The sequence below is a fragment of the Lemur catta genome, chromosome 6 (genome assembly GCF_020740605.2).
Source record: "Lemur catta isolate mLemCat1 chromosome 6, mLemCat1.pri, whole genome shotgun sequence".
Taxonomy (NCBI): Eukaryota; Metazoa; Chordata; class Mammalia; order Primates; family Lemuridae; genus Lemur; species Lemur catta.
The window spans coordinates 24,347,423-24,361,871 of record NC_059133.1 but is presented as its reverse complement, the minus strand read 5'-3'; the positions used below and the strand labels follow the sequence as shown (position 1 = coordinate 24,361,871).

The window sequence follows — 14,449 nt, the reverse complement described above, 5'->3', positions numbered from 1 at the left end:
GGGATCTTATTTATCATTCAATAAATGTTTATTGAGTACATCCTAAGTTCCAGGTAAGAGTGGAGGATAGAATTAGCTCCATGCCTTCATGGTACTTACATCATAGTGGTACTGAAAAAACAGGCTACCAGAAAAATGTTACAAATGGCAAGATATGCCTTATTCATGGATCAAAAAATTGAGCATTGTTAGGATGTTAATTTCTCTTAAATTCAATGTAATCCTATTCAAAATCCCAGCAGACAATTTTTATAGAAATTAATAAGCTGATTTTAAAATTCATATGGAAATACGAAGGACCTAGAATAGCCAAAAAAAAAAAAACTCTGAAAAAGAACAAAGTTGGAGGACTTGTACTATCTGACTTCACAACTTATTAAAATGCTACAGAAATCAAAACTGTGTGGCATTACATCAAGACAGATACAGAAATCCATTTAAAAATAAAAGTTTAGAAATAGACCCAGACATCTATAGTTAATTGATTTTTGACAAAAATGCAAAGTTAATTTGGTAAACAAAGGATAGTCTTTTCAACAAATGGTCCTGGAACAACTGCCCTCTCCATGTGTTAACAAAAAAAAAAAAAAAAAAGACTTCAAGTCCTAACTCACACCATACACAAAATTGACTCAAAATGAATCACAAACCTAAATATGAAACCTAAACCTACAAACCTCCTAGAAGAAAACATAGGAGAAAATCATTTTTATCTTGGGTTAGGTAAAGATTTCTTAGATACAACACCAAATGCACAATCCATAAAATAAAAAGTTGACAAACTGAACTTCACCAAAATTAAGAACTTCTGTCCTTCAAAAAACAGTTACATAAATGAAAAGATATGCCAGGCTTGGGGGTGGTGGTTTATAAATTATATAATTGATAAAGGACTTATATCCAGAATACCTAAAGAACTCTCAACACTGAATAAGAAAACCCAATTTTTTTTTAAATGGGCAATGATTTTAACAGATATTTCACCAAAGAAGATATATGCGTAGTTACATAAACACTTGTTTGTAATTGCTGGTTGAAGCATTTTTATGCTTGAGGGCGATCTGTTGATTTGGTGCACTGTCAGTTAAAGTAGAGATTTCTGTGGCAAGCTCTCAGTGAGGGCCAGAGGTTCCTTTAGCCTAAGGTTGCAGGCCTCTATGGGGCAAGCAAGAAACTGGCCGACTAGCTGGGGAATTCACAGTGAGTTCTGGGAAGTGAGACAGCCTTAGGGGGCTTGAGAAACTGTCCACTAGTCCCAGATGAACAAAAACTGTATGCATGTGCACAAGAGATTAGAGCAGGCCCAGGCCACCCACAACATCCAACAGAGCTGTGCACATGTGCAGAAGAGATACAATGGAGGCCAATGGAAAGCAAAAGCCAGGTCAAACTTGAAAATGAGTTTAAAGGCACTCCTTAGCCCTTACACACAACCATCGGCAGAGAGCAGAAACTGTATTGGTTCAAGCTGTTTGAACACAACCTTTGACCAATCCTTGGTTGAACACTAACATGCAGACATAGGAAGCCAGGCTTAAAAATAAAGAAAGAAAAATAGCAGAGACATCAGCAACCACACAATGTAGGGGAAACAGACTTCACAAATTTAGATTGGGAAAGTCACTAAACAAATAAACAGAAAAGACAATAACTTCAAACCCTCTGGGGGAAATATAAAAATATGTAATTACTTTAAGATATTACCTAAAATGTCCAGTAGTCATCAAAAAATTACAAGACATGCTAAGAAAAAAGTGTGACCCATTCTCAGGAAGAAAAACAGCAAATAGGTGTCCCCTATGTTGGTGTCCCCAAATATTGGATTTGGGAGACAAAACACTTCAAAGGGACTATAATAAATATGTTCAAATAACTAAAGGAAATCATGTTTAAAGAACTGACAATGGTTCAATGAAGTGAAATTTTCAATAAGGAGATTAAAAATTGTTTTTAAAAACAAATTCTGAGGTTGAAAAATATAATTATTGAAATAACTTGCTAGAGAAGCTCAATAGCAAACCTGAGATGGCAGAAGATAGAAGCAATGAATTTGAAGACAGGTAAATATTAATAGAAAGTATCCAGTCTAAAGAACAGAGAGAAAAAAAGACTGAAGAGAAGCAAAGCCTGGGGATTTGTGGGACAACATCAAGTACAGCAGGTCATCAAATAAAGTTTTGTTCAACACTGATAAGAAAAAAATAGGTTCCTGGCCAGGGCCACTGTCATTGTGGAGTTTTGCACATTCTTCCCCATATATGCGTGAGTTTTCTCCCGGTACTCCAGTTTCCTCCCATATCCCAAAGATGTGTACATTAGGTTCACTAGCATATCTAAATGTCCCATTAAGAAAGTGTGGGTGTGTAAGTGCTCCCTGAGATGAGATGGTGTCCTGTCCAGGATTGGTTCCCTCTTGGAATAGGCTCCAGCCACCTGCAATCCTGAACTGGAATAAGCAGGTTGGAAAATAAATGAATACCAATTACTGTAAAATAAAAATTCATGAAGTATATAACCATACAAGTGCACAATAAAGAATGCAGTACAAAAGTGCTCAGCAAGTTCATCATATTTGCAACTTTTACTCATTTTTTAATAGACAGAGTCTTGCTCTGTCATCCAGGCTAGAGTGCAATGGCATGTTTTATAGCTCACTGTAGCCTCAAACTCCTAGGCTCAAGCAAGCCTCCTGGCTCAGCCTCTTTAGTAGCTAGGACTACAGGCATGCACCACCACACAGAGGTAATTTTTTTTTTTTGATAGGGACGGGGTCTCACTATGTTGCCCAGGCTGATTGTTTTTGAACTACACAGTAGGAGGTGTCCCTTACAATTTTTGCTTTGCAAACATTTATTCCTTGACCGCTGTCACTGATTGGCCAAAAACTGGGTAATTACCTTGTTTTTAATTAATCTTTCTTAAACATATGTATAGCTCACATTTGTTTCAATGTTTAATATTAGAAGTGCTCTGGGTCTATACTTAGAAGTTTGATGATGTTTTTGTGACGAGAAATATGCCATAGAAACTTAACTCTTGTTTATATTAATTAGCCTATGGTAAAACTAGTTTCATTATACATCATTTTGCTTAAAGCCACAGTTTTCAAGAACATATTGACACTGTTAAGTGAGGAATTACGGTACATCAGATACATGTCATGGGAATCCCAGAAGGATACGAAAGACAGGAACAGAAAAAATTTTGGAGAAATAATGACCCAAAACTTCACAAATTTAAGGAAAAACATTAATTTACACCTCTAAGCTGCCCAACAAATCCAACAAAAATAGATCAACCAAACTGCACAAAGACAAAGAAAATCTTAACAGGAGTAAGAGAAAAATAACTTATCACATACAGGGAAAGAATATGATTAACATCTCGCTTCTCATCATAAACAATGAGGTGGAAAAACAATGAAATTTCTTTTAAAAAACAAAAATCAACAAAATCTGCACTAAAAATTCCATATACAGCAAAACTGCCCTTCAAAAATGAAGGTAAAATAAATACACTTCCAGATAACCGAAGACTAAGAGAAGTTACTGCTGTCAGACATGCCTTATGAGATCAAAGGAAGTTCTTGAGGATGAAGAGAAGCCACACAATAGAATACCAGAGAATCTACAGGAGAATAAAGCTCCAAAGAAATTGTAATTACATGGGTAAATATAAAAGACCCTAAAAATATAATTATACTCATTTTTTCTTCATTTCCTTTAAAGACAATAGACTATATATAGCAACAATTATAGTGCCATATTGTTGGGTTTATAATATGCACAGCTAAAATACATATGACAATAATAGGACCAAAAAGGGAAAGGGAAAAGAGAGATATTGAAAGGAAGTCTCTATAATTTACCAGAATCCAGTATTATTCTGAATCAGTTAATGCAATAAAAAGTTGAAATGCATATTATAATCTCTAGAGCAACCACTATGAAAATAACACAATATAGCAAAAGAAATCAACAGAAGAATTAAAAGGTATTCTAAAAAATATTTAACACAGAAAATCAGTAAAAAAGGAAAAGAGAAAGCAAAAAAAAAAAAAAATAGAAAATAAGAAAATAGCAGATACAAATCCACTAATATCAAAAATACATTAAATATGAATGAACTAAACTCCCCATTCAAAAGGGAGAGAATGTAGCCTGGGCATACTGGCTCATGCCAGTAATCCCAGCACTTTGGGAGGCCAAGGCAGAGAACTGCTTGAGTCTAGGAGTTTGAGACCAGCCTGGGTAACACAGCAAGACCCCATCTCTACAAAAAAATTTTAAAATTAGCTGGGCATGGTGGTGCACACCTGTAGTCCTAGCTACCCGAGAGGCTGAGGTAAGAGATTTGTTTGAGCTCAGGAGTTCAAGGCTGCAGTGAACTATGATCGTGCCACTGCACTCCAGCCTACGCGAGAGAATGAGACCCTGTTTTAAAAAAAGGTGGGGGGGCACGGGGGGAGGGGGAGAACATTAGATTGGATTACAAAAACAAAACCCAACTACATGCTGTCTACAAGAGATACATTTTCAATTCAAAGACGTAAATAGGTTAAAAGTAAAAGAATAAGAAAAAAATACACCATACAAACAGTAATCATAAGAAAACTAAAGTGGCTATAGTACGAAGAAGACAAAATAGAATTTAAAACAAGAAAGATTACTAAAGACTAGGAAGGGCATTTCTTAATCATAAAAGGGTCACTAGAGCAGGGAGATATAACAATTATAAGTGTTTATGCATCTAACAACAGAACTCCAAAGTACATGAAGCAAAAGATAGAAATTAAAAAAATAGAAAATTAAGTAAAAATGGTTGAAGAGTAAAATGACTGATAGAACAAGTCAGAAAATCTGCAAGAATACAGAGGACTTGACCAATTAACTTGATATAACTCACAGAACATTCCACCTAATGACTGCAGAATACACATCCTTTTCAAACACATAAGGAACATTCTCCAGGATGCACTGTATAAATGGGACCACAAAACAAGTCACAATAAATTTTAAAAGACTGAACTCATAAAAAGTATGTCATCTGATCACAACAGAATTAGTGATCTACAAAGAAAGAAATATCAAAACATTTGGGATGCAACTAAAGCAGTGCTTAGAGGGAAATTTATAGCTTTGAACAATTAGATAAAAAAAAAAGAAAGGTCTCAAATAGCCTAAGTTTCTACCTTAGGAAACTAGGAAAAAAGGGGAAGGGCACATTAAACTCAAAGCAAGTAGAAAAAAAAATAAGAGTAAAAATCAATGAAATAGAAAATATAAATATAAAAAAATGAAATAAAGTTGGTTCTTTGAAAAAGAAAATCAAAATTGAAAAACTCTTAGCTAGACTAAGAAAATAAAAGATACAAATTACCAAAATCAAGAATGAAAAAGGGAACATAATTACCAACCTTACATTAGCAATTTAAAAGATTATTTAAAAAAAATAAACCTTATATCAACAAATTGGGCAATTTATATGAAATGGACTAATTCCTAGAACACACAAGTTAACCAAAACTCTAGACAGACCTATAATGAGTGACGAAACTGAATTAATAATTTTAAATTTTCCCATAAAGAAAATCCCAGACCCATACACCTTCACTAATGAAGGCTATCAAATACTTAAAGTAACAGCAATCCTTTGGAAACTGTTTTAGAAAAATACAGAAGGGGAAAACACCATGCAATTCCTTCTGTGAGGCCAGTGTTGCCCTGGTATCAAAGCCAGATAAAAGCATCATGAGAAAAGAAATCAGACTAATAACCCTAATGAACGTAAGTATGAAATTCCTTAACAATTTTTAGGCAAACCACACTCAACAACATTTAAAAGAGATTATACAGTATGACTAAGTGAGATTTATGCCAAGAATACAAGGTTGGTTTAACCTCCAATAATCAATTAATGTAATATACCATATTAACAGAGTAAGGAATAAAAACCATATGACCACCTCATCAGATGCAAGGAAAGGCATCTGACGAAATCCAACACTCATTCATGATTTAAAAACTCTCAACAAACTAGGAACAGAGGAAAACTTCCTCAACCTAATAAAGGGCATCTATAGAAAATTTACAAATAACATCACATTTATTAGTGAAACCTGTATCTTTTCCCCCTAAGACTGGAAATAATGCAATCCACTCTCAACACTTCTATTCAACATCTTATTGGAGGGTCTAGCCCATGAAATAAGGCAAAAATGAAGGAATGAGTAACATTCAGATTGGAAAGAAAGAAATATAATTGTTTTATTCAGAGACACGATCATCAATACAGAAATAACATGCAAAAATTGATTGCATTTCTATATGCTAGCAATGAACCATCTAAAAATCAAATTATAAAATTCCATTCCCAAGAACATCAAAATTATAAAATTTTTAGGAATAAATTTAACAAAAAGGCAATATTTGTACACTAAATACTAAAAAACAGTGAGAGAAATTAAAAACCTAAATGGTGAGACATTACATGTTTATGAATTAAAACTCAATTTTGCTAAGTTAGTGATTCTTCCCATTATTGATGGATATTCAATGCAAATCCTATAAATCCCAGCAGACAGTTTTTGTAGAAATTGAGAAGCTGATCCTAAATTTTATATTGAAACAGAAAGAACATAGAATCAATTTTAGAAAAAAAAAAAAGAAAAAGTTCAAGGATTTACACTGCCCAATTTGAAACTTACTATAAAACTGTAGTAATCAAGACAGTATGGTATTGGAGTAAGGATAGGCATATAGATATATGTAACAGTATATGAGTCTAGAAATAAACCCTTATAGTCAACTGGTATTTTACAAAGATGCCAATACAATTCAAGGGAAAAGAATAGTCTTTTCAACAAATGGTGGTAGGACAATTTAGCATCCACATTTTTAAAAAATGGACTTAGATCCTTATCTTACACCATACACAGTTAATTCAATATGGATTCTAGGCTGGGCACAGTAACTTTCACCTGTGATCCCAGCACTCAGGGAGGCCAAGACAGAAGAATTGCCTGAGGGCAAGAGTTTGAAACCATCCTGGACAACACAGTGAGACCCCCTCCTGTTAAAAAAAAGAAAAGAAAAAAATAAGCCAGGCTAGGACCTGTAGTCCTAGCTACTCAGGAGGCTGAGATAGGAGGATCACCTGAGCCTAAGAAATTTGAGGCTGCAATGATCGTGCCACTGCACTCAAGCCTGGGTGACAGAGCGAGACCCTGTCTCCAAAAAACCAAACAAACAAACAAAATAAAATCCTAGATCTAAATGAAAGAGCTAGAAAGAAAAACACAGGAGAAAATCTTTGTGACCTTTGATTTGGCAAAAAGTTATTATATATAAAATAAAAAGCATAAGCCATGAAAAGAAAAAAAAGATAAAATGGAATTCATTTAAGACGTCTGAACTTCAAAAGACACCATTAAGCACATAAAAAGTCAAGCCAGAGACTGGGAGAAATCTTTGCACATCTCTGATTTAAAAGGACAAAAACCCCACAAACTTTTATCCGGAATATAAAAACAACTCTTACAACTCAATAAGACGACCAAAAAAACTCAGTTAAAAAATAGGCAAAAGACTTAGCCATTTCACCAAAGATGACTTACAAATGGCTAATAACCACATGAAAAGGTGTTCAACATTAGTGTTAGGGAAATGCAAATTAAAATTATAATGGGATACTACTAGATAGCCACGAGAATGGCTATAATCAAAAAGACAGATGATACTAAGTGTTGGCAAGGATGTGGAGGAACTGGAATCCTCATATACTTCTGGTACAGCCACTTTAGAAAATGTTCTGGCAGTTTCTTAAAAACTTAAAAACAAGCTTACCAATTAACTCAGCAATTTCACTCCTCACAATCTACCAAAAGAAATGAATATATATGTTCACACAAAGACTTACAGGCAAATCTTCATAGCAGCATTTTTTATGATGGCCAAAAACTGAAAATAATACAATGTCCATCAACCGGTGAATGGAAAAAAAATATGCAGCATATGTATACAAGAGAATACTACCCAGCCAATTTAAAAGAATGAAATATTGATACATGGTACATGGGCAAACCTCAAAAACATTGTGAAAGAAGCCAAATACAAAAAACTACTATATTGTTGATTCCATTTATATGAAATGCCCAGAAAAGACATATTTATAGTGACAGAAACCAGATCAGTGGTTCTCTGGGGCTGGGTCAGGAGTCAGATTCATTGCAAATGATGAAAACGTTCTGAAACTGTGTTGCAATGATGGCTGCACAACTCCATAAATTTACTAAAAACATTAAATTGTACACTTACAATGAGTGGTTTTTATGGTATGTAAATTATACCTCAATAAAACTATTTAAAAGGGACTGGTCAGAAGAAAGAAGTTATCTCTTCTGAACTTTGGAAAAGGATTGGGTTGTTGTAATCAAACCTGAGTTCAAAGAATGGCCAAGCATTAACAGAGAATCCAGACTCTTAAAGATATCATTAAGCCACTGAATTGACAATCTAGAAGCACCTACCTCTAAACTTCTTATATATAATATTAAATAGAATTTCCCTCTTAAGGCTTTAAAAAAAATAGTGTTGAAAATTCTGAGGGACACAAGGACATGTTCATTTCATTATAGAAAATTTGGAATACCACCCATATAGGAAGGTACCAAAGAAAATGCAGGAATTCTGGTAGATCTTGAAGAGTAAAAGAATATGACTGGGGTTGGGGAATGGAAGGAAAAAAAAAGTGTGTAGTTCAGAACAGTCCATTACAGTGGGATGGATGAAAATCACCATTTAAAGAGTGCCGCTCAGGAGTCAGGCATTACAACTTACCTTCTTTTAATCCATATGGCTCTTATGGAAAAAAAGTATCATTTTAGACATGAAGACAATGAGGATCAAAAAATTAAGTAACCAGTCCAAAAAGTTGAACAGCTTTAGCTAGCAAAGCGGTGGAACCAAGATTCTAACCTTCAATTCTGAATTCAGACTCCAAAGTACATACTCCTTCCTCTGTTACACTGCTAACCAAAGACATAACCTATCTCCACGTGCAAGTTCAGATCTTTATTTAGATGGGTTTACATTTATAGGGCCATATAGTCAATGTTTCTTGATTAACAATTTCCGTTTAATCAATAAACTAAGTATGATATGCATTCCTCCCTTGGCTTCCAAGATCTTACCCTACTCTGGTTTTACTCCCTACTTTCTTTCTCCACCCACCCATTACATGCTGATGTTCTGATTCCATACAACTCTCCCTAGGAATCTCAACTACACCCAGAATCTCAACTACCAGTATAGCTGATGACTCCTAACTCTGCCTCTCCAACTCAAAGAAACTTCTCCCTAGTTTTCCTTGACTAATTCCCTCCACACCGGGTTGACTACTTCCTGTACACTCTCAAATTATACTTACAAAATTCTAATGAGGCATTCCTCAATCATATTGTCAACAGTTCTACGTCAGGCATCCTTATGTGCCCCAGACACATTATTTATCCTTATAGCATATACCATGTTACATTAAAAATTACTATTTCTCCCACCAGATAATATAGTGCTTGAGACTGGACATTATGTCTTATTCCCAATCTCCCCAGGGCCCAGCATCATTCAAGACACATAATAGGCACTCAAATATTGACTAAACCCATAAACAGGAGAAATAAAATTTGCTTTAAAGCATACAATTTCTGGAAGAAACCTTCAGAAATTTATTTTTTCAAACGAGAAAACAGGCCAAGAAAGGTGACTCAGCCAGTCAAGCTTAGATCTCCTGAATCACAATTCTCTTCCCACAAAATCATAGTGCCTATTAAATTGTGCTTATTGATCCAAACTTTCCATGAAGCTCCAGAAATAATACAAAAATGTTATAAAGAACCATTTCAACTTCATCCTACCTCAGCTCTATATCAGTTGCCAAGAACTCTAATGTTAATTATTACTTAACAGCTTTTCTGCTCAGAATAATCTTTAATTGAACCACTGATTTCACATGCCCTTCACACAAACAATACATATCTATCATGCATCTCTATGTGAAAAACAATGTGCAGGAAATTATAATTTGTCAGTACTGCAAAAAATATACTTAAGAACATATACTGTATGCCCTTTAGTAATATCTGAAATATCTGCCCGAAACCAAAATCTAATCACATTTGAGAGAGATTAAACGTGAACACTAGAGAAAGGCACTGCAGCTTCAATAGGAAAAATCCCTATAGTCCAATGCTACTGTTTTCAATGGTTGCTATGTTATACTGCAATTGGGTTACCGGGCAACAACTCAGAAGCTAGGATGGCAAGCTCTCTCAAGAAACAACAGAATCAAACCAAGATTTATAAAGTACTCTGAGACTCAACTTCACCTTTTTATACCTTCAACTGAAGTAACTCTTTGTTAGAAGCATCAGATACAGGATTTACAGCAAGACTATTAAACTACCTGAACATTTTGAATACATAGTTTTAGAATGATAAGTGCTTTCCAAAAGGCAATGGCCAGGTTTAGGTTCCTCCTAACTCTGAATTTTAAACCAAAAGCAATCTGAAGTCACCATATACAGAAAGCAAATAACTGGGCATTTCCTGACTTTCTTAATTTCTTTCATCCTGGATTATAGCCCAGTTCAACTAAAAAGAAATAGTACTAGATTTGACAGTCAGTGCTATGACCTATAGAGGGTGGTTCTAATGGAAAAATACACAGTAAACTTAGGAGAACTGCAAATTTATGAGGGACAGATGAAATAATTGACATAACTTCATAAACTAAGTCTCAACTAGGTCAAAGAGTAGGATGGAAAGGAGTAAATTGGGGAGATGGAGAAAGGAATAGAAGGAGGGAAAAGAAGGGGGAGGAGGGAAGAGTCTGAAGGGACACTTTTAAAACTAAGATTCTACTAAGGAAGAACCAGGAAATTGACCAAACTCCCCAAGCCCACTTGGGAGTAGTGCCAGCATTCCTGAGGGAGTCCTTACTGCTGGTATTGTCGTGGGAAATTCTCAAATATTCACACTTTCTAGGAACAGAAACTTTCCTTCTGATTCCAATGAATTCCCACTCTTTAATCTCCTTTCTTATGGTTTACTGTTGTCCTTCCTCAATTTCTCTACTCTCTCAACAATCTTCTTACTTACACTATGCTATGGAAGGAAGGGGATAGAAATGCACATTCATCATCTTTAAGAAACATTTATTCAGCAACTTCTATTTGGAAAAGACTAAGGATACAGCTCATTGAGATCTGGAGTTCTGCCCTTAAAGGGGCTTACAATCTAGTTAGGAAGTCAAGATAAACATTAAAAAAGATTAAGAAATACAATACAAAGTATAGGTATCAATTATATGACTCCCAAATTCATACTATTCCTATAGTATGTATGAGGTCATGGTGAAGTTGAACCTTATAGAAAAAATACAATTTACATTTTAAGAAAGACGGAAAGAAATCAGGTGAGAGAGGTAGAAAGACATGAAAACTAATATGGAAAGAAGAAAGCACATAGCAGGTTTAGAGGACAGTGAAGAAACCAGCCTGGGCAGAAACACCTTTTCTATAAAGAACATAAACTTGAAAAAACAAAGGATTTTGAAGAGATCAGCTTAGATCAAAAAATGTGAACTTCAGTTAGTAGGAAGTTTTTTACAAATATATACACATGTTCTCTAAAAGTACACACAGGTTAAACAACGTGAGAAAATTACTGAACCTAATACATTATGTGTGACAAAATTAAAATCAAACTCACTCATTTTAGGCAAAGAGACTACCTAGAGAGAGAAAAAAAAAGAATTCTGACAATTCACTAATCTTTCTGTTAAGATTTCATTCTTCTAAGATTCTTGAGTTAGAACTTCCCACAACATAATGCTCTCTTCTGACTACTAAGGATTTTATCACACATCATGAGTCATTCTTAATTTTTTTTCCTGTTTATCCTGCCCAACTTTGGAATATTTCATTACTTCAATATCAGCATGTAAGAAAGAAAAAGGGAGAGAGAACTAAAATGAAGCTATGCGTTTCAGCAATACAGTAAGGGCATGATGTTAAGAACATCAAACTCCAGGTTCCAATTCCCATTACTAACAGACTGACTTCAAAGAAGTCATTCAGTCTCACTCTGTCTCAAATGTCCTCATATACTTACCTGAAAGGCTATTACATTCAAAAGATCATTTAGAAAACTAAAAACAAATTATATCATTACGAATTCAATGAGAAGAGAGAATGAGGTTATCAGCTAAGCCAAGGATTAAAAACTACCGGTAAATAATAAGTGTTTCAATCTCCCAGTGATGTCTGAAACTCTAAATTGGTATTACACCATTATTTGAGAATATTTCTAAATATAGTCTGCACACTTCATCTGATTTGAAAAGAAAATACTCAAAGTAAGGGTAATACTCAGCATACTCTGTCCTAAAAAAGCAAAGGGCAACTCAAATCCATTTGCAACCCTCAGTAGAGTCCTGTGTGACACTGAAATTGAAAGCATTCTAATAATTCTGAACGAGTCTGAAATCAAACCTCAATACAAAAGATGAGTATTAAGTGTAACCACCTACAGGCTAACCTCATGAATTTTGAGAATTCTGAATCCAGATAACTGTAGGATAAGTTTTCTAGTTTAATGTTATACTTGTTTACTGAGACGTTGCCTGGTAACAGACGCATTGCTTTAACGACCTACTCGGTTTTGGACCCACTCGAGTATTTTGTGCTCATAGTCTGAATAGATTATGAACTATGTATCATGAACGAGTTTCTCCTTATCCTAGGTCTCTCTGAGATTTGAAACGGCTTCATCATTACATGATGATTAACGTGACCAAAGGCTTTCAAAACACTCAGCAGTGGGTATATTTAAGAGCAAAGTGCCCATTGATTATGGTCAAAAGTTGGACACTAAGGATTTACCAAAGTATCTATTTAAACCCGACATACACTAACACATTTTAGACGTTATCTCACTAATGGCAGCCAACATCACTGTTAAAATTGTCTTCAAGGCCAAGGAAAATGCTGGCATAGCTTTTTCATCGTAAACTGGAGGTACGTACACGTTTAGCCAATTACTAAACTGGCTCCACAACCACACGCTACAGTGCATCAAAAAAGCTCCATAAGAGTTTCACGTGCATTTAATTGGCTACAGAACCTCTCTCACAGGCTACTTTTCTAACACGCGCCTCAATTACTTTTCAAGGAAAATAAAAAAGGATTCAAGGACAAGTTGTGGGGGGAAAAAGAGTATCTCAAAACACGGAAAAGATGCTGTCCCCAGAAAGAGAGGTTACATACCACACTCACACACGGTCCTTGCAACTTGCACACATAAAACTTAAGTGCCCGGAGTTCTGGCCGCACTTGCTACCGGGGGGACACCACCGCAGCTCCGACCATCGGCACCCACTCAACTTGGCTGGTGGAGGCATCGGGGCAAAGGGTCACAGTCCTACAGCGGGGTGTCGGCCCAAGCCGCCACGCCTGGGGCGGTCCCGGCGGCCGCTCGCCGCCCAAGCTGAAGAGGAGGAGCCGGAGGGCCGAGCGGGCCCCTCGAGCCCCCCACCCTGGGGAAAGCTGATGTGTCGCGGGAGAGCTCCGAGAGCAGCGGCCAAAACCCCGCTCTTCCTCGGCGGCCCGGCCTCCTCAGAGGTGCAGGGCCAACCCCGGCGCTGACGTCCGGCCGAAACGGCGCCTCGGCCCGCCGCCCCTCCAGCCCGGCGGAGCAGGGTCCGTCCCGAGCCCCAGCGGCGCGCGAAGCAGGAAGTCCCGCCCCTACGCCGACGTCACCCACGCACGGACGCCGGCCGCGGCCGTTAGAGGCCGGAGGCCAACGAACCCAGGCGGGAGTGGTCGCTGGCAACCGCGGGCGTGCTGGGACTCAGGCGGTGCCCTTGTAGTGCCCTAAGGGGACGCAGAGGTCCCCCGGTCCCCAGAGAACGGAGAACCTAGCCCCGGGCACTTGCCTCAAGGAGCCAGAGCGACCCGGGTCGTTGGCGCGGGAAGCCGGTCTCCCTGGCCTCCGCCCAAGGCAGCATCTCTAGGGGTTTCACCCCTTTTCGCGCTTCTCCTCACCTCTTCCCACGCTCTTGAGCCGCCACCTCCGTCCCCGCCACCACGCCTCTGCGTGCGGATTTGCGGGCCCCCGAAGTCGCCTGCCTACCCCTCCTGCCTTGGGGCATCAGCCCACCAGCGGCCAGTCGGCCCGGCTTGCCACGAGGGAACTCGCAGGTCAGGACCAACGGCCCCGGAGAGACTCCCTCCCGGCCCGCACTTCCTGATCCAAATCGCCTTACATAGTTATCCCAAAATCAGGGCCCAATTGGGGCCACATGGTGGACCTCTTGTCTTCAGGCCGTCAACTAGCTGGAAGAGAGGGTACTAGCTTTTGGGAACTTCGATTATAACCCGAGAACTGAGATA

General features: G+C 37.4%; 1 protein-coding gene across 6 annotated transcripts in view; it reads right to left on the bottom strand.

Annotated features, from left to right (window-relative positions):
- CEP83 (centrosomal protein 83) overlaps positions 1-13,769 on the bottom strand; it is an 89,882-nt gene extending 76,113 nt beyond the window's left edge. For all 6 annotated transcript variants that reach the window (XM_045553229.1, XM_045553231.1, XM_045553234.1 and 3 more), the window contains exon 1: positions 13,325-13,769. The gene's annotated coding sequence lies outside the window, so the exon portion shown is untranslated. The remainder of the gene's footprint in view (positions 1-13,324) is intronic.
- Between the last annotated feature and the right edge of the window lie 680 nt (positions 13,770-14,449).